The 12894-nt window shown below is 38.7% G+C and overlaps 1 protein-coding gene across 2 annotated transcripts in view; it reads right to left on the reverse strand.

Moving 5' to 3' along the window:
• The window catches only part of ankrd50 (ankyrin repeat domain 50), an 81461-nt gene that overhangs the window by 17558 nt on the left and 51009 nt on the right, over positions 1-12894 (reverse strand). The gene's annotated exons all lie outside the window — the stretch shown is intronic.

Genomic DNA, 12894 nt, shown 5'->3' on the forward strand with positions numbered 1-12894 from the left:
TGTACCTGTCTTATCCAGCTATACTCTTGCACTTGTTGATCTGCATTGATTCTGGTCCTGCAATGGCTTGATTTTAAATTTCTGATCTTTGTTTTCTCTCTGTACCCTATTTTCAAATCCTTCCATGGCAATTAACCATCAATAATCAATTTATACATTCTCAAAGGCAATGTCTCAACCAACTGAAGTCCACTTGCTAACCAATCAGCACTCTTCTCGTATACATAGGATAAATGATGTTTGTTTCTCTTAAATTGGTATTCTTATAAAGGTCCTAACGAATGTAAGACAAAAAACTTTGATAAAAATGTTTTTTTTTCTCAGCAAAATTCAAGTTGACTATATATTTAAATGCTTTTTGCTCATGAGATACATGCAAGGCAAAAGACAAAAGATCAATAATATATGAATATTTACTAGGTATTTAACATAGGTGGTGCTTTTTATACTATTTTAAACTAACTATGCACTGCAGGCAAAGGGCTGATGATCATAATCCTGAACAGAACAGAGTATATTGAAAAAGCAAACACACTACTTGCAGATACTAACACCTACCAACAGGTGGGGATGGACCAGACTCCACAGTTAGAAAACCATATTACAGCATGACTGAAGAAACTCCACAAGAGAGTGAAATTAACAAGACAAACCTCCAAAGAATGAAATCTGAAGGATTTAATACACCTAGTTTCTATGGATTACCAAACGTTACACAAACCAGAGCCTCTTCCTGCCCTCCTGCCCCCCCACTCCCCCACATTAGCCACCCTCCAGCACCTGAATATGGCAATCAATGACATAAATATCTCAGCAAGGGGCCCAGCAAAGACTTCCCTAGCTTCTCATGAAGTTTAGGATACACCTGATGAGTTCCTGGGGACTTATCCACCTTTGTGTGTCTTAGAATGCCAACACCTCCTCTTCTGCAATGTGGACATTTTTCAAGGTATCACTATTTATTTCTCCAATTTCTCTAGCTTCCATATCCTTCTCCACAGTAAATACCAATGTGAAATACTCATTTAGTATCTCACCCAATTCCTGCGGTTTCAGAAATAGGAGACCTTAGTGATCTTTAGGGAACCCTACTCTCTCCTTAGTTACTCTTTTGTGCTTAATGTATTTGTAGAATCCCTTTGGATTCTCCTTAACCCTATTTATCAAAGCTATCGATTTGTCCCCTTGTTGTGCTTCTGATTTCCATCTTGAGTTTACTCCTACAGTCCTTATACTCTTCTCGGGATTCACTTCTTGGGTTATGACATTTCAATTCAATATGTGAAATTAAGTCAGATGATAATTTTCATGAAGGTCGCTTATTTAGCTTGATCCCCTCATTGCATTACATTTAACATAACATTTACCAAATAAGAACAAAAAAAATTGCTGGAGAAATGCATCTGTGGAGACAAAGCAGAGTTCTGCTGGTTGTCACATTCCACCGAGCAGCAATCCCATTCAAAGGATCATAAGCCACCATTTCCTCTACCTTTAGCGTGATCCCTCCATTACAGACATATTCCCCTCTCCTCCCTTGTTAGCATTCTATAGGGACTGCTCTCCTTCCGGGGCACTCTCGTCCACCCCTCTGTTGCTCTCCCACACCACCATTGCAATTTCCCATACAACAGAGGTGCAACACCCACCACTTAATCTCCTCTCTCCTCACTATTCAAGATTACTTCCAGGTGAAGTCGCAAATTACCTGTACTTCAATCTAGTCTACTGTGTTCGCTACTCACAATATGGTCTCTTCTACACTGGGGAGATGAAACACAGACTCAGTGATTGTTTTATGGATCACTTACATTCTGTCCACAGAGCTTTCAGTTACCTGCCACTTCAACAAAGCACCATATTCCTTGGCCAATATGTGCCATGAGCCTGCTGCGGTGCTCCAGCATAACTTTAGCGCAGGTTAAAAAAAAAAGCATCTCATTTTCCCCATGGGGACCCTGCTGCAATCAGGGCTCAATGTCGAGTTCAATAATTTTAGGGCTTGAACACCTTCCTCCATTGCTTTTACCTACTGCCACACACCAGGCCTGGTTATTATATGGGTTACTTTCAGCATTGCTGACTTATTTTCACCTAAAGGTCTCTATTACCAGCTTTACTCCTTCCCTGGCTTAGCAACTTCCATCCCTTTGTTTGCCCAACTGTCTCTCTCCCCCTTTTGGGCTCCATCTCCATCTATCCTCTGACTTATTTACATCCTACACCCTCTGTCTTCAGCATACATACCACCTCTTGCTTGCTACTGCTAATTCTGATGAAGAGTCACCAGACCCAAAATATTAAGTCTGTTTTTTCTCCACAGATACCACCAGGTGTGCTGAGATTTCCATCAATTTCTGTTTATTACAGTCGAAGTCACAGAGATGTACAGCTTGGACCAATTTGTCCATACCAACCAGATATCCTAAATAAACCTAGCATCACTGGCCAGCATTTGACCCATGTGCTTCTAAATCCCTCCCCTTACTCATACCCATACAAATGAGTTTTAAATGTTGTAATTGTACCAGCCTCCACCACTTCACTGGCAGCTCATTCCATACATGCACCATGCTCTACATGAGAAAGCAGCCCCTTAGGGCCCATTTACATCTTTCCCCTCTCACCTTAAACCAATGCTCTGTAGTTTTGGATTCCCCCACACCAGGGAAAAGACCTTATTATTTATCCTATCCATGCCCCTCATGATTTTATAAACCTCTATAAGGTCACCCCTCAGACTCTAACGTTCCAGACTATTCAGCCTCTCCCTATAGCTCAAACCCTCCAATCCTGGCACCATCCTTGTAAATCTTTTCTGAGCCCTTTTAAGTTTCACAACATCTTTCCTAGAGTAGGGAGACAAGAATTGCATGCAGTATTCCAGTAATGGCTTAACCAATGTCCTGTACAGCAACAGCATGACTTCCTGACTCCTATACTCAATGCACTGACCAATAAAGGCAAGGATACCAAACACCTTCTTCACCATCCTATCTACCTGCGACTCCACTTTAAAGGAACAATGAACCTGCATTCCAAGATCTCTTTGTTCAACAATACTCCCCAGGACCTTTCTATTAAGTGTTAAGTCCTGCCCTGATTTGCCTTTCCAAAATGCAGCACCTCACTTATCTAAATTAAACTCCATCTGCCACTCTTAGGGCCATCTGATCAAGGTCCTGTTGCGCTGAGCCAACCATCTTTGCTGTCTACTACACCTCGCATTTTGGTGTCATTTGCAAACTTACTAACCATAACCTCCTATGTTCACACCCAAATCATTTATGTAAAGAGATATACAACATGGAAACAAACCCTTCGGTCCAACTCGTCCTTGCCAACCAGGTATCCTATTTAAATCTAGTCCCATTTGTCAGCATTTGGCCCAAATCTCTCAAAACCCTTCCTATTCATATACTCATTCAGATGTCTTTAAAAGTTGCAATTGTACCAGCCTCCACCACTTCCTCTGGCAGCTCAATCCATACATGCACCACCCTTTGCATGAAAAAGTTGCCCCTTAGGGCCCTCATAAATCTTTCCCCTCTAGTTTTGGACTCGCTACCCTGGGGAAAAGACCTTGTCTATTTATCCTATCCATGCCCTTCATGATTAAAAACTCTGTAAGGTCGCCCCTCAGCCGCTAACACTCGAGGAAAAATAGCCCCAGTCTATTCAGCCTCTACCGGTAGCTTCAACCCTCCAACTGTGGCAACATGCTTGTAAATCCTTTGACAGCCCTTTCAGGTTTCACAATATCCTTCCTCTAGCATGGAGACCAGAAATGAATATAGCAATTGTACAATGTCCTGTACAACCACAACATGATCTCCCAATTCCTATACTCAAATGTACTGAAGTGATTATTGTTTCAGCTTTCCAGCAGTTCTTGGGTTTTATTAACTTAAAATAAATATACAGTTATTTTCTCAATTCTTGAGCTTTGTCGCATAGCCCTCACTCTAACTTATCTAACCCTTGCCATTTCTCTTCGAGTTCAAATGAGCAGTCAATATTAATTTGCCAGTAATGCTCAGCCTTTTTATAAGATGGTCTACAGACGTAACCAATGCATTCATATTGTCTGAAACTAATTTCTTTCACTGAGTAAAATTATACAATTTCTTTCATTGCTAATTTATTTCAGGATTTCTCCTTCACTCTTGGCTATCTGTGATGCTCCAAATGTGCTTCAAAGCATGCTCTTGCAGACTCAAGCAGTAATTCCTTGCCATTTTTTAAACTTTGGTCAAATCTCTTACAAAATTCACATGATCACAGACTATGTAGAACAAATCTTTCTTTCACGTATCCTGCCTCAAACTCTATGTTTGATTGAAAGTGCTTTCCACATTAGCTGGGCTTTATCACAATATGAGAAGTAACTTAATAATCAACAATTTTATGTAAGAATGATCCACTAAATTACTTTGAAGCATACATCAAACTCTTACAAGATCAAACTCTACAAAATCTGGCCTTGCTAAATACAGAAATTCTTTCAATATAGAGCTCGAAATGTTAGTTGACCTCCTCGCAATCTCTTCAGCTGAGACACTGGGGGCTTCACAGGCATGTTCATCATCATATTCAATAGCTCTCTGCACCAAGAAGGATGGCCAACCTTCTTAGAATGATAAAATTCCTACAGAGCACACAGAAGCTATTTGGCCCATTGAGTCTGCACCAACCCTCCGAAGAGCATTCTTTGGTGCAAATAATTGCTTCTCACCTACAATGGTTGCCCCGTGGCATCAGCACCATTCATCCATAGTGACCCGCCCAGTCTCCCACTTAATGGGCTCTTGTGTGACTAACGCCAACTCTCAAGCCCAATTTATGTTTGAGGATGCTCATTTATTGATGCACCCTTGTCCTTCAGATGCAGCTTAAGCAATAACCACTGCTCCTTATGATGCTGAGGATGCAGCTCTGTGATTATGCACTGGCCTTTGGAAACATATCATCTTGCTTAGGAGGATACAACTTCCAGTAATAGTACTTGGATTAGCTACACCCTGTAGTATGTGGCTCCATTTTCTGTCATTCCCCAAACAAGGTCATTCCCTGAAATCTACTTCTGGCCATGGCAGAGGGACTTCGTTCCATCACTGAAAAATTTGTTGCTTTCCAAACATATATTTTTGCACTTGCATAAACTTAGAAGTACATGTTTCTACTAAATTTCAACGGCATGGCCGCTTGTCACATAATATCAGCAAATTAAGCAAAGAGAAGCCTCAGGCTGCAAAAGTACAATATACTTTACTATAAAGTTAAACACAAAAGCTCAACAATCAATTAACTGCATTTAATTGCAGTTCAATAGAAATGTATTTCCATCTGTAGGTGAAAGGCTGCAAGATGGGGAACCTGCCATTTCCAGTCTCTGCCCTATACTAGTCTGGGGCAAGAAAGTGTATAGTTGAAAATGTGTTGCTGGTTAAAGCACAGCAGGTCAGGCAGCATCCAAGGAATAGGAAATTCGACGTTTCGGGCATAAGCCCTTCATCAGGAATTAGGCAGCTGTCCTACACCATCATAAATTCAGGCACTTAAAGGAGCAATTACTGCTCACTGAAGGTCTCATCCTGCCATGATAGCCTGACACAACCAGTATTGCTTCTGCTAGCACATGATATCATGAGCTCTCTAATGAGTGGAAGAGCCTTCTGAGCATCTGGATTGAACTTTATTCAATATTTTAAAAGAATCATCCGTGCCTCCAAACAATGTGCACACCTGTGCAATTAACTTTGGTACAAGTCACAGGCAGAAAACTCAATTTCCAAATTGTAGTAGTCAAAAACATCACTGGTAATTTTCATTCAGAGTAGGGTTTCATGAAGGAGATATAATTTGGGCAAGTTCCTGACTCTACAAACCAGTCTCTATGAATGACATTTTGGCCTGCTGTATTTTGTTTCTGGGAAAGAGGGGTAGCATGTTGTTGAAGCAGCCCTGGGGTAGCAATTTTGGTAGACCTCAATTCATTGTAATTGAGTTCCCATAGTTTTCTGCATATTGCATGCCATAGTCATAACTTACAGGTCTGCTATCCCGTAACTTTGCCTTCTGCATCATTGTTCAGATTTTTTTCAAAAACACATCACTTTTATACTCAAAAGGAAATGTGGACTAAACTTCTTGATTTATTAATTCCTCTTTTTCCATAAACAATCTTCAAATGCATTTCCTGGTTTCCCTTTGAGGCGCTTGGTTATCAAAGGAGTGTTCCTAGTCTCTCAATACTCCAGGGCAGTGCACACAACTCGCAAGAAAACCAGTCCCTTATATACTCCAAATAACAAATAAATCCATTTACAAAATTGAAGCCTTTATCAGTACCACCGCAGAAAGTTATAAAATCAGTATAGTTTGATTAAACTATTGTGGGGCAACACGGAATGAAATGTAATGTAATAAGTTCAAAACTCATAATACCGAGATGCTCTTGACTACAAACTAAAAACGTAGTCTTTTTCTGCAGAAGCACTATTCAACAAGTTGAAACATAGCAAACTGATTTTATCTCAGCCTGTTAATGCAACATGATTACATTTTCCTTGACAATGTTTTTCTTTTAATTGTTGAAGTGGTGATTCATGCTGCAAAACAAGACTACAAATACTAGCAGTATTTGTAAGTAATTTTCAGACTTAAACCTTGAATATTCACAGTGATTGGCTATTTGATCTGGGGGATGGTTGGGGGGGGGTGGGGTTACCAGCTCAAGTTCTATTTTTCACATTGAGTCACTTTGCATGGCTTTAAGCACACAAATAAAAACTAACACTCCAATGAAAAACAGAGGGACTGCTGCATTTCTGAAGGTGCTGTATTTCAGATGAAATGTTAAACTGAAGTGTTGATGCAATGTCTCAGGTGGATGGGAAAAGATTCCATGATTTTATCCTCAGAGGGGAGCGATTTCTGATGTCCTGAAATATTTATTCTTCAATTAATACCACAAAAATAGATTATAGTCTCAATGTCACATTGCCATGTGTAGGCTGCAGCTATGCACAACATATTGTCACTTTTGCAACATTAGGATAGGATATTTGAAAAGTTCTTTACTGGCTGTAAAGCATTCTGTGAAGTTCTGAAATTATAAGAATCACTACATAAATGCAATTTTTTCTTGACTCTCTTTCTATAGATGGGAGGCAGAAATTGATATTGTTTAGTTCAATCATACCCAGATCAGATATCCATACTTACAAACTCCCTAACAGAGATTACTTGATGATAATAAGAGTTAGAAATAGTGGCTAACATTTCTCAAGAGGAAAGGTGCTTGGCCAAATTTAAATACCCCTCATATCACCCGAGGGAAAAATAGCCCAGCGCAGTGAATAGTCACATATGAATCCTTTTGGTAGATAAATCATTACAACCAGATTGGAGCATTTACTCACTAAGCTGTTGGAGAAGCTCCAGATTATAATTCTCCTTCATCAGTTTTCTTTTCTATTTGAATGGGGTAATGGTTTCTTGCTGAGATATCACAACATTGCAGCACGAACCTCAACAGACAGTTTGGATTTTGATCAGATAGTCATCTTGATCATGTTATCCTCTTTAAGGCTCACTTACGGTTACTTTAGTAAAGAGTGCACTTCTCTTAATCATCCACAGTCACAGTTTAGTCATTTAAAGATTGTAGACTGGATATAAAGGAGTGGGAGACAGCAGAGCAGAAATTCAAAAAACATGCCAGAATATTGCAAGCCAGATACAAAGGAGCAGGACCTAAAACTAAGGCAGGAAAAATTAAAAAGTAGAGTCAGAATAACATCACAATCAACAGAGACTGCAAAGAAACAACAGAACAGGGTTGGGTGAGAATATTGGTAAACTCTTAACTATATTTAATGAATTTAGATTACAAGTGAGGCTAAGTTAATCAGCATAAAAACTAAAGTTGATCTATTTATCGAAGATTCAAAATCAATGCTCTATCTACCGACCAAATCTAGGATACGGAATTAAAAAGAAATAAAGAGGATAGTAACACAAAATTGATCGGAGTTTTAGATACCAAGAGTTCCATTAATCTCTTGATATAACTGATCACAGCACAGATAAAACAGCTGAATGCTGAGCAGCTAGTGAGCCCATAAGCTTGCAATTTGATAAATCTAGTAAATAGAAGCATGCCTAAAGACCACGAGTGAGAATCCTGTTCAAAGCTTCAAAAAAAAAACAGACAGGCTGGTGGAATGGGTGGACAAACAGCAGATGAAGATATGAAGCAATTATCTGCTGCACTGATCTCAGAAACTGCACACAGCACTGAAAGGAGGATGTGAAGAACATTAGAGATGGCACCAAAAATACTTACAAGAATATTTTTAAGTATGAGGAGCTCTATTATGTGGCTACATTGGAAAAGCTGGAGCTGTTTATCTTCAGGAAGGGAGAGCAAGGAGAAATGTGATCGTGCTATACAAATTCATGAGGATTCTGAACAAAGTGAATAGGGAGAACAGACAGGAAGAATGGAAAACCAGAATGCCAAAAGATGCAACATGATGAAACAAAATGTTTACACAGCGAGTGGTTAGGATTGATAGTAGAATGCCTTAAAATGAGATAGAGACAGATTCGATCATCACCTAAAAATAAAATTGCATGATTAACTGAAGGGTAAAAAGGTTTGCAGAACTACAGGAAAATGGAGAGCACTGGCTATTTAGTTCCTGCTGCAGAGAGCTGTCAACATAACTTAACAGTCTTTTTCTGTGCTGTAACCATTCTATGAAAGGTTTCAGAACCTAGGTAGTTTCCCCACAAAACAATCAGAACACTTCATAGAAAAGGATTTGTACACTAATTTGGTTTGGTAAATGACATTTCTGATGTCCAAAGTAAGATTTTAAAGAAAAATTTAGAATAATTAAAAGACATATTGTATAGCAACATGATTTAATTTACAGAGATGCAATGATAAATGCCCAGGAAGAAATCAAAAATCATCAATGCAATGTTTCCAAATATTGTGAAGAAATACAATCTTACCTATATTGGGTGTGGGGTGATGGGGGGAGGGGCGACACAACACTATGGAGTGCTTTTGTGCACTGTTGTTAGAAGTTGGGAACTCCAATTCTTGGCATGCCCTGGGATCCCACCCAGCTCATGCACAGCAGCATCATATGCTTGAACAGGTCTGCTCATGGTGTTGGCAGCGTTGAGGAGACAAGTTAGATTGTGGGACTGAGCAGGAAATGCGAAGAAAATGAGACAATGTTTCAAAGCAAAGTATAGTTAACCATTGAGACAGCTTTTAAAATGGAAAAAACGCCATCCAGATTGTCAAGAGATTTAGTTATGTCCAAAAATGAATTTATAGTGGTAGGCTACAGAATGTGTGTGGTGGACGTGTATGATGTCCTCAGCAGATAGAAATAATTTAACGATTGAAAGCAGTAACACAATTCTGTGTGCTAAGCAGCACAGACCTGTTTGTGCTGTCATCTCATTTCATTGAGATTTTGCTTCATAAAGCTGGGTAATCAGCATTAGACAGCACATTTGCTTTCTTATCAACAGGCTTACACCAGAGTTTTAATCTAGTTAAACTTAGAAATCATTTAATTAACATGACTTCTTATAACGTGAAGACTGATAACAAAAGCCAGCACAATCTTCTAATGAGACATTTGGTATGCTATGCCTTTTCTCTTCTTCCCAGCTTTAAAATACAGCTTTTTGTAAAAAGAAAATCTTTCATATCAAACATTAAGACAATAAAAAAATTTATGCCTCAGTTAAGACAGCAGTAAGCAGATTTCATCAGTGTACTTTCTTTACCTACCCGAGATAGCAGGGAATAGAAGGTATTTTTTGCCCCCTCAATCACAATCATAACTACATGGAAAAAGAAACAAACTGTCCAGTGCTGTATTTGATGGTAACAACTATGAAAATTGATAAATAACACAACAAGGAAAAAAAAATCCAAGTCTAATTATTTCTGTTAGATGCCACTGGTCACAAACAAGCTGCATACCTAAGCAACCTGTACACAGAGGGCTGGTTACAATATGAACTGCTCATGTAAATTTAATTTTTAACGCCTCTACAGAAACAAACATCCAAACCATATCAGAAAGACCAACCGTCCAAGGTGGCTGAACCTCATTCTAAGCTAACTGTTGGAAGTGTAAGAACTGGAGCAGAGTCAAATGGGTATTGAGACAATAAACACACTCTGAATAAATTCCACATGAGTTCAACTAATTAACCTTCCAACAATAAGTAGTATGTGGTTTTATGTTGGTATTTCATAGTACTATGCTCTATTCAATTCTGTCAGCTGCAATATAATCTGCACATGTCCAACTATCTTTCAATCTAGATGACAAAATATCCATGTACAGACTGGATGAATGAAGCCATTGCACATGCTTCCAGGAATTAATAAAGAATAAGGCAACAGCTCAGTTATTATGTTCTGAACTGATGTTTTGTTACAAGGTGCTGCATGGATAAGGAGTGACCAGATGTTCAATCTGAAACCCTGACTGTTTAGACAGCACTTTCACCTAACTCATAGTAGTACCGTCTGCCAAAATTTGCAAATTTCATGATTAACAGTCACAATATTTCCACATAAATGCATACATAAGTCAAAGCAAAGTATGTCCAGCTGGAGCTATGTCACTTTTCCACAAGACAGCATAATCACAAAGTAAAATGGTGATATAATCTTTTGGTTATTACTGTTGCAGACCACTATTATATAGCATGCCCATATATTAAAGAGACTGAACAGCCTGTGTTAATGTAAGCAATCAATCTTGCTAGAAAACAAGGTTTGCAAGGGTTGTATTAAAGAGGATGGTGGTTAAGCCAGCAAGATGGCGAAGTTTGATCCATTATACTTCAGGCAGCTTAGTCAAGTAAAATGAGGATAACACCGATACAATCAAGTTTTCAGACAGGGTAAGCTCTTACAACAAACTGGGTTTTCAACTCTGCAAATCATATCATAACAAGTACTCTGTTATTTTAGCATTTACAATACATGTTTGCATCTCATCAAAACTATCTGGTGAACAGAAACAAAATCAAGATGCCCAAAATCAGCAGAACATATAAATTTGGTAACATGCATTACAAGACTCATTAACACTAGTGAATATGGACATGGTATTGATCTTGATGAAGCAAAAATTAAATCACTGTAATTGAGGAAGTTCAGTGGTACTAAAAGAAATCAAATAGTTTTTGTTCAAGTCATAGTATACAAAAAAGTCATCATATACAGTGAGAGAAGTGGAGTTGAGACCATAACCAGATCATCCTGACCTTGCCAAAAAGCAAAAAGGTGTGAAGGGCCAAATGGCATATTCCTGTTCCTCAGCTCTACTTTCCAATAGAGACAGTTTATACTTAACAATGTGAACTGACATGATCACATTGTCTCTCCAAAATTTTACCTTCACATCAGAAAATCATTTTTAAGGTAGCTTTTGACAGGAAAATGCTCTCAAAGTTCAGCTTTGATTTGTTTCAAAATACTTTTGAAAATATACACATGCACAATTACAGTCATAGCCTACAGAATGATACCATTATAGTTTTGCAATGAGACTTATACTGATATATGCTTAAATATCCTGCACTGAGTGTTTGTTGTTGTTGTGTCACCAGGCCAGACCATAGGGACTGCTTTCTTATTAGAGATCAGCAACTGGTGGTGATTTAATCTGAGGGTCACCAGAAGAGGTTGAGAAGGAGAGTCCTTCACGGTAACCTCAAACTGGTGATGGGAATTGAACCCATACTATTGGTACCACACTGTCCTGCAAACCAACAATCCAGCCAACTGAGCTAAACAGATTCCCACACTGAATATACTGCTTGTAGTATATTGGAAAATACAAGTTTGGATACTATAGATATTTACCCAGATTTTGTGGTCAGGTGTGAAGCAATTGCATTCACTGTAGACTTTTCCGAAAGAAAATTTTTATCCTGAAATGTCCAAAGATGCCACAACAGTGAAATTGGAAAATATGGTAAGCAAAGATTCAGTAACTGCATTCCAGATTTTAAAAAGGCAAATGCAACTGCTCACCTAGTCACCATCATTGCAAATTATTTCTACCACTGCAACACTGATACTATTAACTATTCCCGACTCAGGCGACTGACTGTGTGGAGTTTGCACATTCTCCCCGTGTCTGCGTGGGTTTCCTCCCACAGTCCTAAGATGTGCAGGTCAGGTGAATTGACCATGCTAAATTGCCCGTAGTGTTAGGTAAAGGGGTAAGTGTAGGGGTATGGGTAGGTTGCGCTTCCGCGGGTCGGTGTGGACTTGTTGGGCTGAAGGGCCTGTTTCCACACTGTAAGTAGTCTAATCTAATCTTCAACTTCAGGCACAAACTCAGCTGATAGTTAACCATAGACTCCATTGTGTAAATATTTTTAATGTCAAACACTTCTTTTTTTAATCCTAGACTGAGGCAAAAGGGTACCAAAAGGCTTCTCATTACTTTCTGTCCTGCCTGCGTGTAAAAATTATGCAGAGTGTCTTCTTGACTGAAGAGGTTCTGCCTTGCCTTGGCAGCAACTTGAAAAAATGAGCTGAATATGTCCATATGCTGAATATGCTTTCCTAGAAATGATCTCTTCATCTGGAGATGACACTGAAGTCAATATTTCCTCAGAGTGTCTTGGATTTATTGCAAAAGTTTTATTATGCTGAGCAATTTGATATAACAATAAGAAACATCTACACGGTCAATCATTGTAAAGAATAGATTCAGATAACAAAATAAGGTGCAACTGGGTTACATCCAAGAATTGCAATACATATTTGGATTTGATTTTGACACTAATAAGTTAAATCTAAATTTCAATCATTTGTACCAATTT

The sequence above is a fragment of the Hemiscyllium ocellatum genome, chromosome 36, assembly GCF_020745735.1.
Source record: "Hemiscyllium ocellatum isolate sHemOce1 chromosome 36, sHemOce1.pat.X.cur, whole genome shotgun sequence".
NCBI classification, from domain to species: domain Eukaryota; kingdom Metazoa; phylum Chordata; class Chondrichthyes; order Orectolobiformes; family Hemiscylliidae; genus Hemiscyllium; species Hemiscyllium ocellatum.